Below are 21,445 nucleotides of genomic sequence, written 5' to 3' on the forward strand. Positions count from 1 at the left end.
AGGGTGTGATGTGAGGAGCAGGGGGGAGGGTGTGATGTGAAGTGCAGGGGGGGGGAGTGATGTGAGGTGCAGGGGGGGGAGAGAGTGATGTGAGGTGCAGGGGGGGAGAGTGATGTGAGGTGCAGGGGGGGAGAGTGATGTGAGGTGCAGTGGGGGGGAGAGTGATGTGAGGTGCAGGGGGGGAGAGTGATGTGAGGTGCAGGGGGGGGGGAGAGAGTGATGTGAGGTGCAGGGGGGAGAATGATGTGAGGTGCAAGGGGGGAGAGTGATGTGAGGTGCAGGGGGGGGAGAGAGTGATGTGAGGTGCAGGGGGGGGAGAGAGTGATGTGAGGTGCAGGGGGGAGAGTGATGTGAGGTGCAAGGGGGGAGAGTGATGTGAGGTGCAGGGGGGGAGAGAGTGATGTGAGGTGCAGGGGGGGGGGATAGAGTGATGTGAGGTGCAGGGGGGGAGAGAGAGTGATGTGAGGTGCAGTGGGGGGGGGAGAGTGATGTGAGGTGCAGGGGGAGGGTGAGAGTGATGTGAGGTGCAGGGGGAGGGTGTGATGTGAGTTGCAGGGGGGGGAGAGTGTCATATTGAGGGGAGGGGGAAAGAGTGTCATATTGAGGGGAGGGGGAGAGTCATATTGAGGGGAGGGGGAGAGAGTGTCATTAAGGGGAGGGGGAGAGAGTGTCATATTGAGGGAAGAGAGACATGGGGGGGATGCTGACTTGGGGGGGGGGATGCTGACATGGAATGTGCTGGGGGGATGTGGAGGGGGGTATTGTGTGTTTGATGTGGAGGGGGGTATTGTGTGGGCGAGGGGGAGAGATGGTGTATGAGAGATAGATGGGGAGTATCGTAAAGATTGATAGTGAGGGGTTCTGGGGGAGATATGAGGATGAGGATGATGATGATGATGATGATGAGAGGTGGTGGAGGAGAGATGATGATGATGATGATGATGATGATGATGATGATGATGATGATGATGATGATGATGATGATGATGATTTAACCCATGCGGCCCAAAAAAAATTTCTTTGGAGCAGTTCGGCCCTTCTCACTTTACGAGTTGGGCAGGCCTGGATTAAATTATAGGCATATAGTTCATCATTTAATGCTGCCAGTAGCCCAAGAATGTGATCACCGCAGCTATATTCACATGGTGGCTACCCACAAATGACGTATACAGAAGAGGAGGCTCCTCTCTTCCATTAGATCGTGTTTACCGGACTCTGGCAGCAGAAGGGTTAGGTGTCACCAAACCATTACACCGTTCACCACACTCACAAAAAATGGAATAGTATTGTAGAATTTCACAAATAATGTGTGTGGGAGGGAGAGCAAAGAGGACACATTTTATAGCGCTTAACACTGACCCGAGACCCAACAATTACTCCGGCACAGCGTACAGTATTCCTTAGAGCAGCACTGCGATATGTCATGAGGAGGCGCAACTGTGACGACCCAGTGCAATGTGTAAAGTCACCAGCAAAGCATCCAGTAAGAGCACCCATCAGTTCATCTTTGTTCACAGGGGGTAATTCTATATACTGTACACCAAAGCAGTCGTTCAGGATGTTTTCGGATGAAAATTCCCATTGAAGTCTATGGATATTGTAGGCTAGGCCGAAAATGTCCACTATAGTTGATATAGAGTAAGGCCCTTAGGAATCTACTTATCACAATTTGATATCCTCCTGCTCCTTAGCAAGCCTCAAATTTAGGAAACTACTTACCAAGTGTTATACATTTGATACCCATCTGTTTTATGTTTATTCTTTTTAACACTTTTACACTTTCTGAAACAAGGGGTTCTCCTGGAACACTACTGCTCCGTTCTTATCTACAGCGACCCGCTGTTCCACTGCAAATTGCCCCTTTCTCCCTGCACAATATTCTCTGGTGGCGGTGGGTGTGGAGTAGTTTGTGCTTCAGGGAGATCCTGGAAGCAGGTATTGCCGAACAAAGACAACTCCTTTTCCAAAACCCATTATATTACTCTATATTCCCGCTCCCTACAACTCGTCACACACTGATGTCAACAAGACTCTTCACTGCAATGCGTTACAAACTTTTCTGGCAGGGGAGAGGTTAAGGGCTCTGTATTCACATTGCACATCCCTTACTTAACCTGTTGAGCAGGGGAAATTTTACGCTCCTCTAGAATGAGCCATTAGTGGAATTAAACGACCGCATGTCACTTCTGCCTGACAGCTTCCTAGAGAAGTGTCACCCCCTGAAATAATTATCTCAAAGCTGCGGCAGCCTGGCAACAGCATTCCCTGTGTCCTCTTCACTAAGTGCTTGGAGTGTCGGTGAAGCCACCTGCACCCCTGTCAGCTGCCTACAGAAACTTTGGCCATTCCAGCAGCAGAAGCGTTACCCACCCGTCCCACTTAGCAAAATACATTTAATGTGTCCACTCTATTGTGCAATAAAGTGGTAGCACTGAACCAAGCAGAAAGCTCAGTGGGGGGAGGGGGAGAACTGTGAAACTGGGCGCTTGGGATTTGGTTTAAAATTTAACATGTGTCAGAAAAATGCATCAAACATTTCGGCTGTCAACAGTCATTCTCAAGGACATGCCTACAGGTGGAATGACCTTGAGAAATGCAGCCGAAACGTTGGGTGCTTTTCCTGACTCATATTACATTTTGCAACAAATCCCAATTGCTAAGTAACCTGTTTTTCCCCCTGGAATTCCCCTTTGGAATAGCAGACAGACTACTGGTTACTATGCATCAAACCCCTAACAAGTTGATGTTTAAGGACTGAGTGCTGCATTGTATCCTTGTCTCAGTTGTAAATTATATATATTATATACACAGGTAGAAGGAGTGGCTCAGTGAAAGACGATGGCTGGCACTGAGTTTGAAGCAGGGGAACCTGGTTAAATTCCTGGTATCGGCTCCTTGTGACTTTGGGCAAGTCACTTTATCTCCTTGTGCCTCAGGCACCAAAAAACAAAAACATAGACTGTAAGCTCCACGGGGTAGGGACCTGTGCCTGTATAATGTCTCTGTAAAGCGCTATGTAAAACTAGCAGCGCTATAAAAGAACATGCTGTTATTATTATTATAATCAAAAACGGATAGACGATACCGTTCTGTGGCTAACGAAATTATTTTATTTGTGCGAACTTTCTTGATACACTGATCTCTTCTTCTAGCGGTGGATAAAGCAAGAAAGGTTTTTACTTAAAAACAGTGCATACTGGAATGTATCTGTGACTGTAGCCTATCCCTCCCCCAGTGCAGTATGTGATTTATGACTTACGGTGTTAAATGGTCCCTGAATGTTAGTGATGTAAGAGTGAGTGTGTGAGTGTGTGTTATATATATTACTTGTGAGCACATTCACATGTCTTAGACAGGTCTGCAACCCTGTTTTTCACCATTATCACCTAGCATACAGTGCTTCCAATGCAGCAAGGGATTCTGGGAAATGACATGCAAATGAGCACACATATATAGTTTGCATGGTCTATGCTTTTATGCTTTGGCATTTCACCCCCTTGCTGATAGAAAGGTGTATAATGCACAATAGTGCAGTTTATGGCAAGACGTAACTTTTGTAGGGATGATAAAGGGATTGGAACTCAGCTAGAGGGAACACACCTTTGATTATTCAGGGGCATGAAATTAGGAGTGTTGGGGTCAGAAACAAGATGCTTACAGCAGTGTGTCTACAATAATGTATTAATACCCCTTGCAGAGCTTCCAGCGGGTCAAGCAACCTATCTATCATGAGGGCATCCATCTTTAAAAAGGACAATCATTTCAATTTTAGTTCACACTTTCTCAAAAGCAGCACAAACGGATTTGAGAAATAAAGGAGGGGGGCAGGAAATTTTTCCACACTGTGGGGAAAAAAACTTAGAAAAAAAAAAGGAATGGTCATTTATTTCCATTTGAAGCAACCCCTGAGACATCTGCATTGTGTTGCAAGCCTCTCCAGCAGCATAGGGGTTAAAGGCATGCATTAGGCAGTCTATAATATATGAGAATTCTGCGTCGATTATGACCAGAGATGAATGAGCACTTACTGGCCATTTAAAGACGCTTTCAAGCCCACAAAAAGGTTTGCTATATATGGTCAGCGTGCACATCCCCCTTGGCAACCTCTGCTTATACTTGCATAAGATTCAAGGATCACATAATTAGTAAATACACCAGAGCGTGGAAATGGCCTGGTCTTAAGGAACAAAGGGAGGCTGCAAATGTTTACAGCTGCAATCAATCTCTTACACGTCTGCTACAAAAATACGTTACTCCAGCTTCAGAATTATTCAGCATTTTACTTTTTACATTTATTTAAGCTAACCCAGGGGTGGGAAACTCCAGTCCTCAAGGGCCACCAACAGGTCACTCCTGCTGCAGGGGGACCCCTTTCTACTCACCACACTCAAGGGACAGTGCATTGGCACTTACTGATTCTCTGGTGATGTATTATGAAATGGACACAAGTTTAGATTCCATTCTTTATCTGGACTGACCTTTTTTCATCAAGCAGTGAATTTCATACCATCACACTGCCCCAGTTACGAACTGGGTGAAACACTGGTAATTTATGTGTATTACCAGTTTCTTACATCTACTTGCAATTTATTGAGTGTTTTATTATTGCTTTTCTTGTGTGCATTTGTATGTATTTTGTAGCCATCTTTCTGCAGTTAAATTTGTCTGCCTCCACTAGGTGTGGTGGCATTATTATATTTGTTTCTACAGAGCTACCTTATATCATCTCCCGACTTCTGTCATCACTTTGTTCTTTGTACTAGGTCAGTTCCATTTGTGTCTTTGACTCAGCATTTTGTTCCTTTGTGGTTATTTTGAGGATTTTGAGAGTGTCCCCCTTCATTTTAGATTTTCTCTCCTGTTTTTAAGTTCATTAATAAAATGTTATTTCTATTTCTTTGGTATACCTGTGTGCTCCATTTTGGTACTCTTTTTTGTTTATATATACATATATATATATATATATATATATATTTTAAGTTGGAGAGTTGTATTGCTGCTTTAACTCAGGGAAAATAATGTCTGTTACTATTTTAGGAAGCCAAACGTAATGAATTCTGATTTAACAGCGCTTAGTGTATTTGGGCTTTAGGGAGGCGACAAAAAGCTTGGTGACAAGGTGCAAAAGTTGCAGTGTCACACAAAGGACACTTTCGGGATATAGCGCAAAGTGCATTGATGTGAATTTATAGCACTGGAGGGCACTGCTCACAGCCCAGTCGTATCCTAATCACTACGCGCAGCAGTGCCCTGAGCAGTTCTCTTTCAGACTGTTAAGAATAAGCTTACCACACGCCATTTATGCAGATGACGTATGAGGCTTCACGCTCCGATAGAAACATTACAGATTGTAAAACAGCGAATTAAAGCAGCAGTCCTACTAACTTCACAAAGGAATTAACTGTTAAGCATGAGTTCACTAACCCCTTTGTGCTGCCAAATATACATTGATAAGAAAATGTTATATATATATAAAAAAAAAAATATGTATATATATATATATATATATATATATATACATACAGTGTTCGACAAACCTATACATTTGCTCGCCCCGGGCGAGTGGATTTAACCCCCGGGCGAGTAAATATTGGCCCAAGCAGCACACGTTTGGTACTAGGTGGCGAGTAGATTTTTTTGTGTGGCGAGTAGATTTTTGGGTGATTTGTCAACCACTGTATATATATATATATATATACAGTATATATATTCTCGTGAGAGTTAGAGACGCCTTCTATGTCAGCAGGTTAGAACATGCTTTGTTCCCAGCATGATAGGGTTAACCTCTGTTGACAGCAGCCTCCAGGTGCAACTAATTAACCCGAGCTGCAAGGTTTAAAAGGCGAGGGACAGCCAGTGTCACACAAAAGGGTTGAGAGAAGGCTGTCAGCATTGAGACACAGCAAAGATAACATGGATAGGACTGTGCTGATTGCGTTATTATACCTGTGGGTAAGGTCTACCTGTTGAACTTCTGCTCCATTTTTTATGTTTGACTAGGAACCACCTTAGCTGGCCAGGGATGGTAGTCATAGAAGTAATTTTGTTTATTTAGCCTCCTGAGTGCAGTAGGTTTTGTTTGGTTACTTTGCTTTAAAATAACTGTGTAATCACAAGTGTTTATTGTAAATCCGTGGATGAAATAAGCCACAGTGAATTACACTCCTGCTGCAAACTCTCTCGTGTGTGTGTGTGTGTGGACCGGGTACTAAAAAGTAGTGTTCCCGGGGAAGCAAAAGAAAACCGTTGTGTAGGTTTGAGGGGTGGTGGAAGAGGGCGGTAAGTGCAGGGTGGGGGCAGCAGAGGTTGGCGGGTGGGGGCAGCAGAGGCTGGCGGGCAGTGGCAGGAGAGGAGGAGCACGTCAGGCGGTGAGAGAAGAGAATAGAGGATCGCCAGAGCAGAGCAGGATGGCCGGGGAACAGCACGCCCCAGTGGTCAGACCCGGAAGTCTTCACTGACTTCCGGTGTCCTGCTGCTGCTACAGCACACTCCTCCCTGGCTGTCCTGTTTTGCCGCCCTGCTCTGCTACTGCTGTTCTCTGTCTTCTCCTCCTGCCGTCCTGGGGGAGGGGGGTGGCAAGAACATACACAGGGGGTGTTCTGGTAAGGGCACCTGCAATGTGCCCTTAGAAGAACACGCTCCTGTCTCTGTGTGTGTTCTTGATACATACATACATACATACCCACAGTTTTCCTTCTTAAGGGTTCGTTTTTACTGAATTACACTCGTTTTTAATTGCACTAAATAAAAAAAAGCATTATGCTTTATTTAACCCCTTTCAGGGCACTTTCACACTTCACCAAGTTTAGTCCATAGATTCTATGGCATAGAACAATAAGATATTGTATTCATTCAGTGTAGGTACTTGATATATTTGGAGTTTACCATAATGGGATTAGCAAGCTTGAATCCTGTTTTGATCAAACCAAATGACTCCTTGGTTGTTAGACTTGGGTTCTAAATGTTGCTAGTATATTGCCAGTCAATTTGGAAGGAGCGCTGGAATTGTATTTTTAGTTTTCATAAATGTATGGCCAATTTCTTTACCAGCTGCATACTTCATAAAGGGAGGAGAGCAAATGTGTTGACACTGCACAATATATAAAATACAGGAATTCCGGGACCTTTCTTCCCCAGAATGGGACATTTAGCTGTGACCAAACCACCACCGCCGAACAACTCGCCACTTGACATGTCGCCGCTCAGATGTTCGCTCCTATCCCTGCTGCTGCTGCTGCTGCTGAGATCCCGGTTCCGGTCACCGCTCAAATGTCCTGTCCCTGCTCAAAGTCCTGCGCGGCAGCGGCTCCATCTTTAAATGTCGCATGTGGGACATTTAAAGATGGCGTGACGTCTATGCAGGGCATCCGAGTGTGGATCGGAGCAGCGACATGGCAAGTTCTTCTAGCAGCGGAGCACCGGCAGAGGTTTGGTTACAACCAAACATCCTAGACCGTTTCTTCCCTTCCACTAAGCGCTTCCAATCTAATTTACAGTACCTGTGAACCCTATGGTGGGGCTGCTTCCTATTGCTAAACCCATGCTCCGGAATGTAGAATCCATCACTTCATCTCTCTGCCAATATTACAGCCTGCAAAACGCTGCTAATATTAGAACCGTTGCAGCTGCTGTGATTATCGCTGACAGAATATTAATTGCTACCTTGCTTTCTTGCTGCGCATCCCATGCTAGTTATAAGTCCGACAGTTTGCTTTCTGCTGTTTGCGTCACCCCATTCCTAGTCGTGATGTACATTTTAACCCTTACTTTGTAATTGGGCACTGGAGACATGCAAACACTAATCAAAAAAGTTTGGGTGCAATTAAAGCTAAATTTGACCATTTCCATTGAAATTGGGGAAAGCTTTTTTTTTTTTTTTTCTTATTTGTAAAAACCTGCTAATTTAAAAATGCTATGTTTTTCCAGGAAATAATACATTGAGTTGCCTCTCGTTTTTCCAGTATGTCCTGGGCAGTGTTATGATGATAATACCTGGTTACATTAAATGAACAGGGCTATACTGTACATTGTTTAAAGACATTTCATGGACAGTTGCAGACAACATTACGGGTTTATTTACAGTTGCAGACAAGATTAAAATGCGAGATAGCTGAAGTCTTAGAACTTCGTATAGCAGCCGTTGAGCAGGTCCAGGAGATGCACATTAGGACAAATGTCAATAATATGGGTAATATCTTGGACAGGATAAGATATAGAGCGTTCACGGTAATGAAGTCACTAGAGGAGTTTGTATGGTTGTATGTAGCTTCTACACCTACCCTGGGCCCTGAAGTAAAGGCTAAAACTCCCCACCTTGTGAAGCCCGGGGTCATCGGTGATAGATCTAGAAATGAATTCCTGTATGTGTGGTGTAGACTACCCAGCATAAGCATGATGCAGCGTCAAAATTCAGCTGTTGGTGTCTGATGTCCCGTCGGCATATCTGTGACCCCGTGAATCGGATAGAAAAATATACAGGTGGGTGGAAACTCACAACCCCAGAATTAACATAGGAACTCGCCAGGTAAATAGAGAAATATAAACTAGAGCTTTATTGGATCATATTAAAATACAAAACAAAGAATCTCCCCTACGCGTTTCACACCAAAGTGTTTTTACAAGGACCTAGAAAGAACTTGGCTGGTGACGGCTTTCAGAGTTGAACCTTTTGACTATGAACAGTCTTTTGGAGTCAGATCTCGGGTGATAAAGTCTGTTTAAACGTATGTGTGTGTGTATATTTATCTATATATCCATCTATCTATCGTGTGTGTGTGTGTATATATGTGTATATATATATATATATATATATATATATATATATATATATATATATATATATATATATATATATATACACACAGTGTTCGACAAATCACCCAAAAATCTACTCGCCCAACCAAAAAATCTACTTGCCACCTAGTCCCGCCCCCAACTCCGCCCCTAGTCCCGCCCCCAACTCCACCCCTAGTCCCGCCCCCAACCCGCTTTAAAATAAAATATATAAATAAAATACATTTAATAAATTCCTAGTCAGAACAACATTCGTTTTTAACATAAATGTATTTATTGTATTACATTATACTACAATTAGTCGTGTGTGTGTGTGTTTGTGTGTGTCAATGTCGGATCTAGAAATAAAATTTAAAACCAGAGACATAACATTAAACACAGACAAATGGTTAAAAGCTCACTCCATGGCATTTCCAACTATCAGGGGAACTTGCCTGCATGCAGTGTGATTGTGACAAATCTATTACAGAGTGCTTTTCCTGGTAATGTACAGGTTAATAAAAGCTTCAATCAGACTTAGAACTTTTGCAACTCATATTGACAGATTTATTATAAATCATTCTTCCTGGCAATGCACAGGTTATTAAGAATTTATATTAGTGTAGGGACCCTTGAACGTGGTCTGCCGTGAAGTTTGGCTCAAGGGCTTACAACAATTTGGCCAAAATGTTAAACTAAAAGACCATTTTATTTATTAGTTATTTATACATGTATATTTAGGATCTAGAAATAAAAGCCAGATGTGAATGACTAGTTTCCTGAACCCCTTAACCAGTGTCTGGACGTCGGCGCTTCACAGAGAGAGACAGAGAGACAGACAGACACACACAGAGAGCGGCACACCCACACACACACACACAGAGAGAAAGAGACACACAGAGAAAGAGAGACACACAGAGAAAGCGAGAGAATGAGAGACACACACACACTGAGAGAATGAGAGACAAAGAGAGAGTGTGACAGAGAGCGAAGAGAGTGCGACAGAGAGAGCGAAGAAGAGAGTGCGACAGAGAGAGCGAAGAAGAGTGCGACAGAGAGAGGGAGAGGGTGACAGAGAGAGGGAGAGGGTGACAGAGAGAGGGAGAGGGTGACAGAGAGAGGGCGACACAGGGAGAGGGCGACACAGGGAGAGGGCGACACAGGGAGAGGGTGACACAGGGAGACGGAGCGGGTGGGTCACACAGGGAGAGGGTGACACGGAGAGGGTGACACAGGGAGCGGGAGAGGGTGACACAGGGAGAGGGTGAGAGGGAGAGGATGACACAGGGAGAGAGGGAGAGGGTGACACAGGGAGAGTGAGGGTGACACAGGGAGAGGGGGAGGGTGACACAGGGACAGGGTGACACAGGGAGAGGGAGAGAGAGGGAGAGGGTGACACAGGGAGAGGGAGAGGGTGACACAGGGAGAGGGAGAGAGAGGGTGACACAGGGAGAGGGTGACACAGGGAGAGGGTGACACAGGGAGAGGGTGACACAGGGAGAGAGGGAGAGGGTGACACAGGGAGAGGGAGAGGGTGACACAGGGAGAGAGGGAGAGGGTGACACAGGGAGAGAGGGAGAGGGTGACACAGGGAGAGAGGGAGAGGGTGACACGGAGAGGGAGGGGGACACAGGGAGAGGGAGGGTGACACAGGGAGAGGGTGGGTGACACAGGGAGAGGGTGGGTGACACAGGGAGAGGGTGACACAGGGAGAGGGTGACACAGGGAGAGGGTGACACCGGGAGAGGGTGACACAGGGAGAGGGTGACACAGGGAGAGGGTGACACAGGGAGAGGGAGGGTGACACAGGGAAAGGGTGGGTGACACAGGGCGAGGGAGGGTGACACAGGGCGGGGGAGGGTGACACAGGGCGGGGGAGGGTGACACAGGGAGAGGGGGAGGGTGACACAGGGAGAGGGGGAGGGTGACACAGGGAGAGGGGGAGGGTGACACAGGGAGAGGGGGAGGGTGACACAGGGAGAGGGGGAGGGTGACAGGGAGAGGGGGAGGGTGACACAGGGAGAGGGTGACACAGGGAGAGGGTGACACAGGGAGAGGGTGACACAGGGAGAGGGAGAGAGGGTGACACACTCACAGACACACAGACACCCACTCTCACTCAGACAAACTCACACTCACACACAGCCTGTCACTCACACACACACACAGTCTGTCACTCACACACACAAACACTCACCCGCAAGGCAGGGGGTCGCACATGGCAGCAGTGGGGCCTCCGCACGGCAGGAGGGCCTCTGGAAGGCAGGGGGGGTCGCACATGGCAGCGGGGGCCTCAGCACGGCAGGAGGGCCTCTGCAAGGGGCCGCGCTCCCTCCAGAGGCGGACGCCGACGCCCTGATAGAATGGAGAAGGGCCGGTAGGGGATTTCCCCTGCTTAGAGCAGGGAGAGGCTCCGATTAGGGGATTTCCCCTGCTTAGAGCAGGGAGAGGCACGAGTGGGGTGAGGGGGGGGGGGTCACGGAGGCCGGGAGAGATTGGTGTGAGGGGGGGGTGGTGGTGGATGGCCCGATGGGAGGGGGGGTGGATGGCCCGATGGGAGGGGGTGTGGATGGCCCGATGGGAGGGGGTGGTGGATGGCCCGATGCGAGGGGGGACGGATGGCCCGATGGGAGGGGGGACGGATGGCCCGATGGGAGGGAGGGGGGGGTGACAGATGGCCCTGCAGGGGCCTGAGGCGTGGAAGGGGCTGGCTGCCGGAAGGGGGAGGAGTGGAAGAGCTGAGGAGGGAAAGTTGCCGAGAGGCGGGGGAGGAGCGAAGGCACTGCTCAGAGAGCCGGAGGCGGGGTAATCTCCCCCAACAACATGAACCCGCCTCCGGCTTTTTTTTTTTTTCTCTCCAGCGCGAGTGCGGGAAAAACAGCAGCGCGGGAAATTTAAAAAATACACGTGTGCTGCTTGGGCCAATATTTACTCGCCCGGGGGTTAAATCCACACGCCCCGGGCGTGTAAATGTATATAATTGTCGAACACTGTATATATATGTATGTGTGTATATCTATATCTATAGCTATATAAGAAAATTGTTCCTAGAGGCCTTCAAATAACTAAAGCACCAACATTTGAGACAGATTCTGAGTTTACAAAAAATTGGAATGATGCATTGGGCAATTGTTGATTTGCTTTAATGACACTCTTGGTTCAATTTCGTGAAGAAAAAAATAAATCACTTGAGACGGAAATAGATTTAATACAAGCGACTCTTAAACCGTATTCAGAAGATAATGAGTTCATATGAGCTTACTAATAAGAGAGTTGTGACTTTTTTTGAAAGAACTTATTGTAAGGAAATGGAACAAATTAGACGGTGATAATGATCACTATGCCACTGATAAAGTGAAGAACTGGAAGCGCTCCTCTAGTCATAATAGAAGGAATGGAGCGTACAATTTGGTAATATGCAAGGAGGAAGGACCCATACATATGGTCCCAAAGAGTCATCTGGGAAGGCTGCCTCGGGGGGGTGAAGGGCCGTCCGGGACTCAACCTCTCTAGTGGGGGTTTGGATGGTGTTTCACCCTCCGGAAGCAGATTCCGTGTACTTAGGTCAGAGGACACTGTGTATGATACTGATGGGGAGGGCCCATCCACTGCCAAATTGGGAGAGAATAGATCCAAAGAACATACCAAAAATCCCATCATTTTTTAGACCAAACCTCTTGGCAGGAAAAAGGAGAAAAAGCTAAGGGAGAAACAATACCCTCTTTGGGACCGCGAAGCCTTAAACAAGCAAACATATAGAGGCAAAAGAGGACTAGAGGAAATAGAGCAGGATCCAGCAAAGGAACAAGAAGAACAGACGATTAATAGAGTTCTCAGAAAATAGTGTGGTATTTAATTTATCTAGTACTACATTATCTAAATCTGAAATGTCATTACTTGAACGGGGACTTTCATTTTCCCCTAATGTAGGCCCAAATGCATTTAATTTATTTGTAGATCTCAATTTTGTTAGAAACGTTGCGCTGAAAAGACATTTTAATATTATAGATTAATAAAACCAAAGTTTTATTCAATACACAGGATAACATTTGCATTGATGCACTTTCTGCAATGTTAGAAGAACCAAGTGATTTGTCACAAACGCTTGACAAAGCCCTTAATATATCAGACCTTTACTTTACATCCCACCTGTTCATCCATTCCTGATAACTATGCTGAGTTGTAAGTAGTACATTCCCACTTCAAACTGAAATTGATATTTTTTCCATTTCAATCAAGGGGGGGGGGGGTATAATGATTCCTTCTATAGCTTGGTTTAAACGGAATTCGAGTACCTATGTCATAAGAAACCAAGATATACCCAGAACCTTTCTAGCCTGGAATTAGAGGCTTTAGATTATTTGAAAAATAATGACGATATTGTGATCCGTCAGGCAGACAAAGGGGCAGCCTATTTTCTAGAGTCTCGAAGACTCTTGGGGGACACTGCACTTTTGCAACATCCCACTGTACAGTACCAGTCTAGTTATAAACATTTAGAACGGCAATGACAGATGGAGTTATTACTAAATCTGAATTTAAATTTTTATATTTGGATCACCCTAGGACACCTACAGTATATACAACCATCTGCCAAAAGTACACAAAACAATGCTAGATCCCCCTGGAAGGCCCATAATCTCCGGGGAGGGGTAGGTGATGTCCAGCCTGTCCCAGTATGTGGACTTCTACCTTCAGGAAAGAAGGATCCAGCACTCCACGGCTTTCTAAATAAAGTAAATTTATTGTGCCACACAACATTTCGACCAATAGGTCTTTCTCAAGTGACTAGGCACTTGAGAAAGACCTATTGGTCGAAACGTTGTGTGGCACAATACATTTACTTTATTTAGAAAGCCGTGGAGTGCTGGATCCTTCTTTCCTGAGTACACTTTGGAAATTGCCTGGCAGGTACTTCCTTGAACCAGCAGCACCGGTAAACTGTATGTCTAATTTATCTATTTTGTGGAGTGCAGCCTAACCCCTCTTTACATTGCTATTGACTTCTACCTTCAACCGTTTTGTATCAAGGTTAAAGTCCCATATTAGAGACACCTTGCACGTCACTGACTCCATCTCGGAGATCCAGTGGAAATCTACTTATTTATGGGCAACATGTGGCGTGTGCTAACTATACACTTGTATAGATCACTCCAGGGGGATCAAAGCGATAAAATATTGGCTGGATTTTGATAGTAACTTACCTCAAAAGGATTTTTTGTTGGACAGTATTGGTTTTATTTTGAGGCATAATTATTTTTTGTTTGGTAATGATTTTTTCCTTCAGATCTGTGGAACGGCCATGGGCACGAGGTTCGCCCCCAGCTATGTAAACCTCTTTATGGGGTTCTGGGAACAACTTTCTGTTTGGCAACATTCAGCACCTCATACACGTCCTCGTGTACTATGGCCGTTTCATCGATGACATTATTATTTGGGATGGTGATGAGGCTATTTTTAATATTTTGGGATCATTTGATGAGAACAGACTTGGACTAAGTTACATTTAATATTAGCCCCACATCAGTGGTCTCTCTATATTCTGTTATTCTGTTAACAGTGGATAAAGATTGTAATATAGTCACACAAACCTATTTCAAACCAGTATCGTTTAATAATTATATTCATGCTACCAGCAATCATCATGGCCAGTGTCTAATGTCCCAACTGGCTAATTCCATAGATTAAGAAGGAAAGGTTCACATGACAGTGACCTCATCAAACAATCAGATTCTGGGCAATACATTTATTGACAAGGGTTATGATAGTAAACTTATTGATGATTCCTTCAATAAGGTTCTGGCAATTGACTGAACCGCTTTACTTATTAAATCTAAAGATAAAAGATTGGTTAAGATAAAACATAATGGTAAGATATATAGTGATCATTCTGCTCCTAGGTTTGTTACAACTTTCAATCAGTTATACAGATCTATTCAATCAATCCTCAATAAACACTGGAATGTTTTATTGTGTGATCCACAGTTGGGACCTATTTTACCAAAAAAGTCCCCTTTCTGTATAGGAAAGCTAGGAGTCTTAAGGGAGTACTGTCTCCTAGTAAAATTCCCACTACAGGAACATTGTCATCGTTTGCATCATCCAAAACATCTGGAAACTACAAATGCGTCCGTAGTCGCTGCATCACTTGTAATCTGAATGTGAGCTCTATCTTTGTCTCACACTCAAAAGGTGGTACATATAAAGTTAAAGGGAATATTAATTCTCAGTACCCACCTTGTTTATATGATCTCATGTAAATGCGGCCCACAATTAGTGGGTCGAACTATTAGACCATTGAGCACACGTTTTTTAGAGCATAGGCGCAATGTGATGAATGGCAATAATTTACATAAATTTGTCACGTCACTTTATCCATGTCCACAATAAGGACCCTAGTTCCCTAACTATTATGGGTTTGGAACAGATTTCGTCAGATACATTGGGTGATGATAGGTTTAGGGTCCTTTGCAGAAGGGAAACCTTCTGGATCTACCAGTTGGGCACTTTGGCCCCTGGTGGATTTAACGAATGTTTGGACACTAGTACCATAGTGTCGTTCTTCTTCCTTTGCTGTTAAGTCTAAGTTTTGGTCCGCATACTGTCATTTTTATTTCTCTGGTCTTTTTATATATTTTTATATAATTATATTAAATTTATATTCGGGGAATCTTATTTCCGAATGACAGTTATATTTATCCAAGGTGTCTTTTAAAATTCATTTATTAATATTCAAGGAAAAATATTTCGTTATTTATGTAGTTTAGTTACAGATATATTTACCTTCTGTTTTATTTGTCATCCCCTCACATACCTATCCCCTCCCTATTCCCTTACCCTAACCTATTTTTTTATTTTTTATTATTCATTCATTTTTTCACTTTAGACACATTGGTCTATTTTAATAGGTTGTGTCCTTCCTCCAGAATTCTGTTTATTATATTATATATTTTATTATTACATGTGGTTGTTATATATTTTAATATTATTTAAAATTGCTTAAGCATAATATTGTATTGATTTTGTTTGTATGCTGTTCACAAATGTATTAGGAACTATAACACATGTATCTTATTGGCTGCAGTTTTTAGAGTATACAGTATGTCTTTTGTGGGAGCAGATTGGTTTATTAGTTACTTAGCAACTATAGTGTATTTATGGACTGTTTCATGCTAGTACCCACAAAAACCTCTGAAGTCGCCTAGAGCGACGAAACGCGTTAGGAAGCAGCAGTGGCATTAGGTACTCACTAACGGACATCTGTTCGGGCCGGATTGCGTCCTGAGTTGATTGAGGCCGAGAGCGTGATTTGCTGATTGTAGCAGCTCTGTACATCAGGATCTAAGGATCGCTGCTTTGCCGCCAAAGCCCCAGCTGATTCTGAGTTGGGCAACTCACAACATGCTCGTGGAGGACTTTGGATTGCTAAGTGGATCCTATTGGCGGTGATATTATTCACAACACGATTTTATTGATTTTGAACTTTGTGAGTGCATGTTACTCCCCCTGTCCCCTCCCAACATTAAATATACGGTCTATGCTATGGGGCTTGCGCTCTCTTTTCTTTTCCCTCATTCGGTATTCCTTAGGATGTGGTTCATCCATTGAAAGCTGCATATTTTCCCCTCTACTGGAGTTGTGATACATCGTCTCATCTACGAAACAGTCATTTGAATTCATTATGGGCTGGTATTATTGTTATTTATTGTTGTTGTTGTTACTTGTATTGATTTTGTTTTATATGTTAGTTGTTGGTTTTTATTTTAGCATTACTATCTGCCATTGAGTTAATAATTTTAATATTATTTTTGATATATATAATTTAGTGGCGCTACTTTCTAACCCCCTTTTTTTCCCTTGTATGTACAGTATATCTATATTTATTTATTTATTGGGAGGGGGGGGGGGGGGGGGGGCAAATCAAGTATTAAAGTCTTGAAAAATCAGGTTGCACCACGTGTCCATGGTCAGAGGCTAGGGCTGTGTGCATTTAATATTGTCATCCACATAGATGTGCATTGAAGCTGCCTTACAAGCTCTAGGTAAATCATTAATGAAGACTGAAAAGTGTAGGGGCCCCAGAACAGAGCCATGTGGGATCCCACATGTGACATCCAAGGGGTTTGAGTTGGAGCCGGAGAGACATATTTGGATCTTGTAGGTAGGAATGAAACCAGTTTCAAGCATGTTTCAGTAAATTGTCCCTGTTCCATTACACACTGGACCTGAAATATTCAAAATAATATTTTCCAAGAATCTCTGGTACCTCCATGTATATATGGTTTTGGTTGATATTTACGTCAATGGCACTAAATAGGAATCTCCTTCAATCTGCTTGTGAACTTTATAAACCCAAATTTTGCATGGTTTGGAAACTTGGGAGAAGTTTCTACAGCAGCACTTCCCTGCATACTGACTGCAACCTGCTCACTATTACCAAACCGAAAAAGCGACAGGTTTTAGAAATGTTTTGAATGGGAGGGGCGAATGTGAGAGAGGAGTCGAGTGTGACCCTAGGCAGCGTGCTTGGGCTGCTGGGTGTATGATCGTAGTTCCAACAGTAATGTGGAACGAGGTAGTAGGGCCAGGTTTGGGAGGAAGTATGAGGAGCTCTGTTTTAGCCATGTTGAGTTTAAGGCGGCGGAGGGCCATCCAGGATGATATAGCAGAGAGACATTCAGAAACTTTGGTTTGTACAGCAGGTGTAAGGTCGGGTGTTGAAAAGTATATTTGTGTGTCGTCAGCATAGAGGTGATAATTAAACCCAAAAGATGTGATTAGGTCACCTAGAGAGAGTGTGTACAGAGAAAAGAGAAGAGGTCCCAGGACAGAGCCCTGGGGTCCCCTCGCAGAGAGATCAATGGAGGAGGAGGAGGTGTTAGCAGAAAAGACACTGAAAGTACGATGGGAGAGGTAGGATGAGATCCATAGTTTGGATCTCTACATAGATAGTATTGGAGTTTACATAGATGTTGTGTTGGCTACTTGGGGTGCATTACCTTTATCAACGGTACTGATCCACGCAGGATGGGCGCCAGGAACTTTGTAGTTAACCTTTGTAGTTTATTCACCGTTACAACTCTCCCGCAGCTGCATCATTGCAGTCCTGTGAAGGAGCATCGCTTTAACATTGGATGGGTTTCTTTCATTCATGTCATCGTTAACCTTGCTTCTCATGATTCTCAATCCCTATCTTTCCAGTGTCCCAGGATGGGATCCCCTTTCTCACTATGGTAGGATAGGAGATCATAACTCTGTATTCTACCCTACTCACGTCACATACTGTATTAAGGTATCAGGCGGCGATTCTTCATTTGTGCACAGCACTTTAGTCTTTCAGTATGCTACTTGAGGTCTTGTCACAACTTCTAATGATCCCCAGTTCAAATGAGTCCCAAGGCCACAGATAAAGCAACCCTTCAAGGACACTGATCTCCCCTGTTGAAGCCTGTATTTCTCCATCTTCCTTTACTAGGGGCCTGATTTTTAAAGGACACTTCCCTGCTGTGGAAAACAATAAAGGGGACTCCTACCTCCCAACTTAATTATTTACAATCGAGATCGTTCACTGGTCTCTTACCAGGATCTGACTGTTGGAATGTTTTTTCCCCTCCTATATATCATCTCACCCCCTGTCTCTAGGAAGAAGAGGGGCAGAGCTAAACCTCTGCGTGGTCATTGGCAAACACCTTATCTAGAGGGGCAGGTGTTTAGTATCAAAACCCTTTAAACCATAAAAGTAACCCCACGGGGGGTCTTACACTGCGTTAAGACATATAAAAGCAGCTTTAAAATGGTTACATTTGTTGAAGACTATAGTATTGTTACATCAATAACCTTGTTTGGTTTGCTTCCAGGGATTGCCCCTTAAAGTGCATAGGTACAGTAGGTGAGAAGGTGGCAATGCCGGTGTAGCTACAACAATATCAAACTGGTATTATTTAGTGTGTGACACTGGCAGGAGATCACAGGATTCAGAATAATTTACAAGATTCTCTCCCCCCCCCCCCCCCCTCTTTAAATTTGGCATTTAGTTGTTTTTCTTGCTTTTTCCCACACGCCATCTGCGTGGTTAAGATAAAAGACCAGCCAGAAGAATCTTCACTTCAAGGACAGACAGCAGTGTGAAAATGCTGCTGAGTTCAATTATGTCCTAAAAGGCAGGGGCAGACTAGGAGGGCTTATCTTGCCTTTTTTCCCACACCATCCCTTTTATTGTGTGTCTTTGCCTCTGTTAGTTAACGCCTTCGCTGCCTGATATGCCTGCCGACCCTGCCTATTTAGCAGGTACTGTACCTGTTAAACCTACTGTTCATATCTTGCCCCCTAAATGTGTCCTGGTCTTCTGCAAAAAAAAAAACATTTTCTAGGTTTTATTTTTTTTATCTTTAGTTTGAGGTTACCATAGTAAGTTAGACTGCAATGGGCTCCATTTTAACCTCCCGGACATGTAATATTTGAAATGCTCATTACCACGAAGAATATTATTATTATTATTTTTAATCGCAATGGACACGAGCATGAACTGCTGCTTTTAAACCAGGTGTACCTATTTGTGCCTCAGAAGAGGGCTCTCCCATTGGTTGGTTGAAGCTGAGCCTTCAGCTAACTACAGAAGCTTAAAGCTTGATGACTGACTGATTTTAATAAATACTCAGTGTTATGTTCCTATTCATGTATATATTAATGTATAATACCAACGCTGGGGCTCCAGTAAAAGCTGCGTCTCCCTGTGGTGTAGTCTGGTCCGAATGGGACACCACCCACAGACATTTCCCATTGCTGGTGGCATGCCGGAGTCTGGATTCTGCAGGTTCCCCCGGCAGCACAAACAGTTGGCCTGGCTACATCTGTATGACACAAATGGGAAATAGAAGCACTCCGTTTCTTCAAACACTGCCACGGGGGCACAGTCTTCCACATTGAATGAGGATCACATGCAGCAACAGACTGAGACTAGACTCCACTGGCCTTGCGTGAATAGTAGTAGTGCTGGAATATTGAATGGTCGACGGTTTAGTCCTACTTTGGCTAATGGTCAAACATTTATCCTTCAATAAACAAGCACTATTATTCACAGATGTCCAGTGGAGTGCCGCCTCATTTTCTGTTTGCCTGTATACAGATGTAGGAAACTAGTTGGGCCAAGTGGTTCTGATCTGCTGCCAAATTCTAGGATTTCTATAATAAATTGCACGTTATTGTGCCATGATGGGAAGTGCTCATTTGCCTGTAAGCTCTTGTATCCAACATTTGAGAAAGGAACTAAAGTGGTCCTATTTTGACAATGTTGGAGGAAAAAAGCTATAACTACGCAACAAATTGTAAAATTACTTGGTGATATAAATCAGGGGAGCGCAATAATTATTTATTTATTTCCCCCCCTGCCGCTGTCCTGCTCTCCGCGCGCCTCCCTCCTCCTTACCGTTGTTCCCGGTGTCTGGGTGTCCTGACTTCACGTTGCCATAGTAACACGTCTCCAGATGCCGGCTGAACCACGGTAAGTAAGGTTTACAGAGGCCTTCGCCGCTTCCCCGGCACTTAATTTAAGTGTCTTCGGGAAGTGCACGGGGCCTCTGTAAACCCTGCGCGCCCCCCCCCGCAGTTAATCTCGCGCCCCCCAGTTTGCGCACCGCTGATATAAATGACTAGTGTACATACACAATAGTAAAAGTTAATTCATAAAACACAACAAAAATTAACCATGAATAGTGCACCCAAAATTAATTAAAAAAACTGGTCATTAAACCATGATTAGGTCTGCTGCTGTCAAAGTTGATGAATCAACACCATATAGAAGGATGTTAAGAAAAGACAGCGCACGACCTCTGTGTAAAAATGTATAATTATAATAAAACAATGTAAAGTGGTATAATATGCACATAAATGATCAATTAGTTAGGCAGGGCATGTTTAGGGTACATGACACCATTCAGATGTTTAAACGAATCTACTTGGTGTAAATCAGCTGCCCTCATGGATTCCCACTCCTGTCGCTGCAGAGGTTCATTAAATTGTTTTTAAATTTAGCTATGGTATTGTAGCCCTTCGGTTATTTATTTATTTTTTCTGCTGTGCCTTTCTTTTTTTTTTTACCTTGTGGGATCTCCTGCATTATCTCCTTCAGCGTGAGGCACCCACGAGGAACGGACTGCATCTCACTGTGAGTAATCTTACTTATTATCTTCCCACATTATGGTCGCCAGACAGTGGGAGTCAGATTGTTGATACAAAATATATCAAGCTGTGGGGTGGTGGTCCATAGGAAAAGAACCAGCCAGTACTGTTCATCCACAGTTACTGACTGCATTATCAACCACCAGGACTTTGTTTATATCCCCCCCCCCCCCTTATTTTGAGCATACTTTTCTCAAGTGTACATCTTACTCTATGATGCATTGACAGTCCCTCTCCAAGCAAGCTTATATACTTCAATCAATTAAAGACTGTGTTACTTTGTGTTCTTGATTTGGCAGCACTGAACAGAACATTTGTTTCTATTTTGACAGATTTATAACAGGAGCACCAAACGATTGCCAGCCTAGGTAAGAATGTAGAATTTACATTGTCACATATACAAAGAAAAAAAGACAAAAAAGGTGAATGTAGTATTGCTGTTTTAAAGAAATTGCTGAGTAAGACAGCTTACCCCAATAATACAATTGTGTTTTAA

At 44.0% G+C, this 21,445-nt stretch overlaps 1 protein-coding gene across 2 annotated transcripts in view; it reads right to left on the reverse strand.

Moving 5' to 3' along the window:
- Positions 1 to 21,445, reverse strand: part of PLCL1 (phospholipase C like 1 (inactive)) — a 187,020-nt gene that overhangs the window by 110,973 nt on the left and 54,602 nt on the right. The window contains exon 1 of one of the 2 annotated variants that reach the window (XM_075608724.1): positions 17,772 to 17,838. The exons of the other annotated variant lie outside the window; for it this stretch is intronic. The gene's annotated coding sequence lies outside the window, so the exon portion shown is untranslated. Of the gene's footprint in view, positions 1 to 17,771; positions 17,839 to 21,445 lie in introns of those variants that run through there. 2 annotated transcript variants of the gene reach the window in all.

The sequence above is a fragment of the Ascaphus truei genome, chromosome 7 (genome assembly GCF_040206685.1).
Source record: "Ascaphus truei isolate aAscTru1 chromosome 7, aAscTru1.hap1, whole genome shotgun sequence".
NCBI classification, from domain to species: Eukaryota; Metazoa; Chordata; class Amphibia; order Anura; family Ascaphidae; genus Ascaphus; species Ascaphus truei.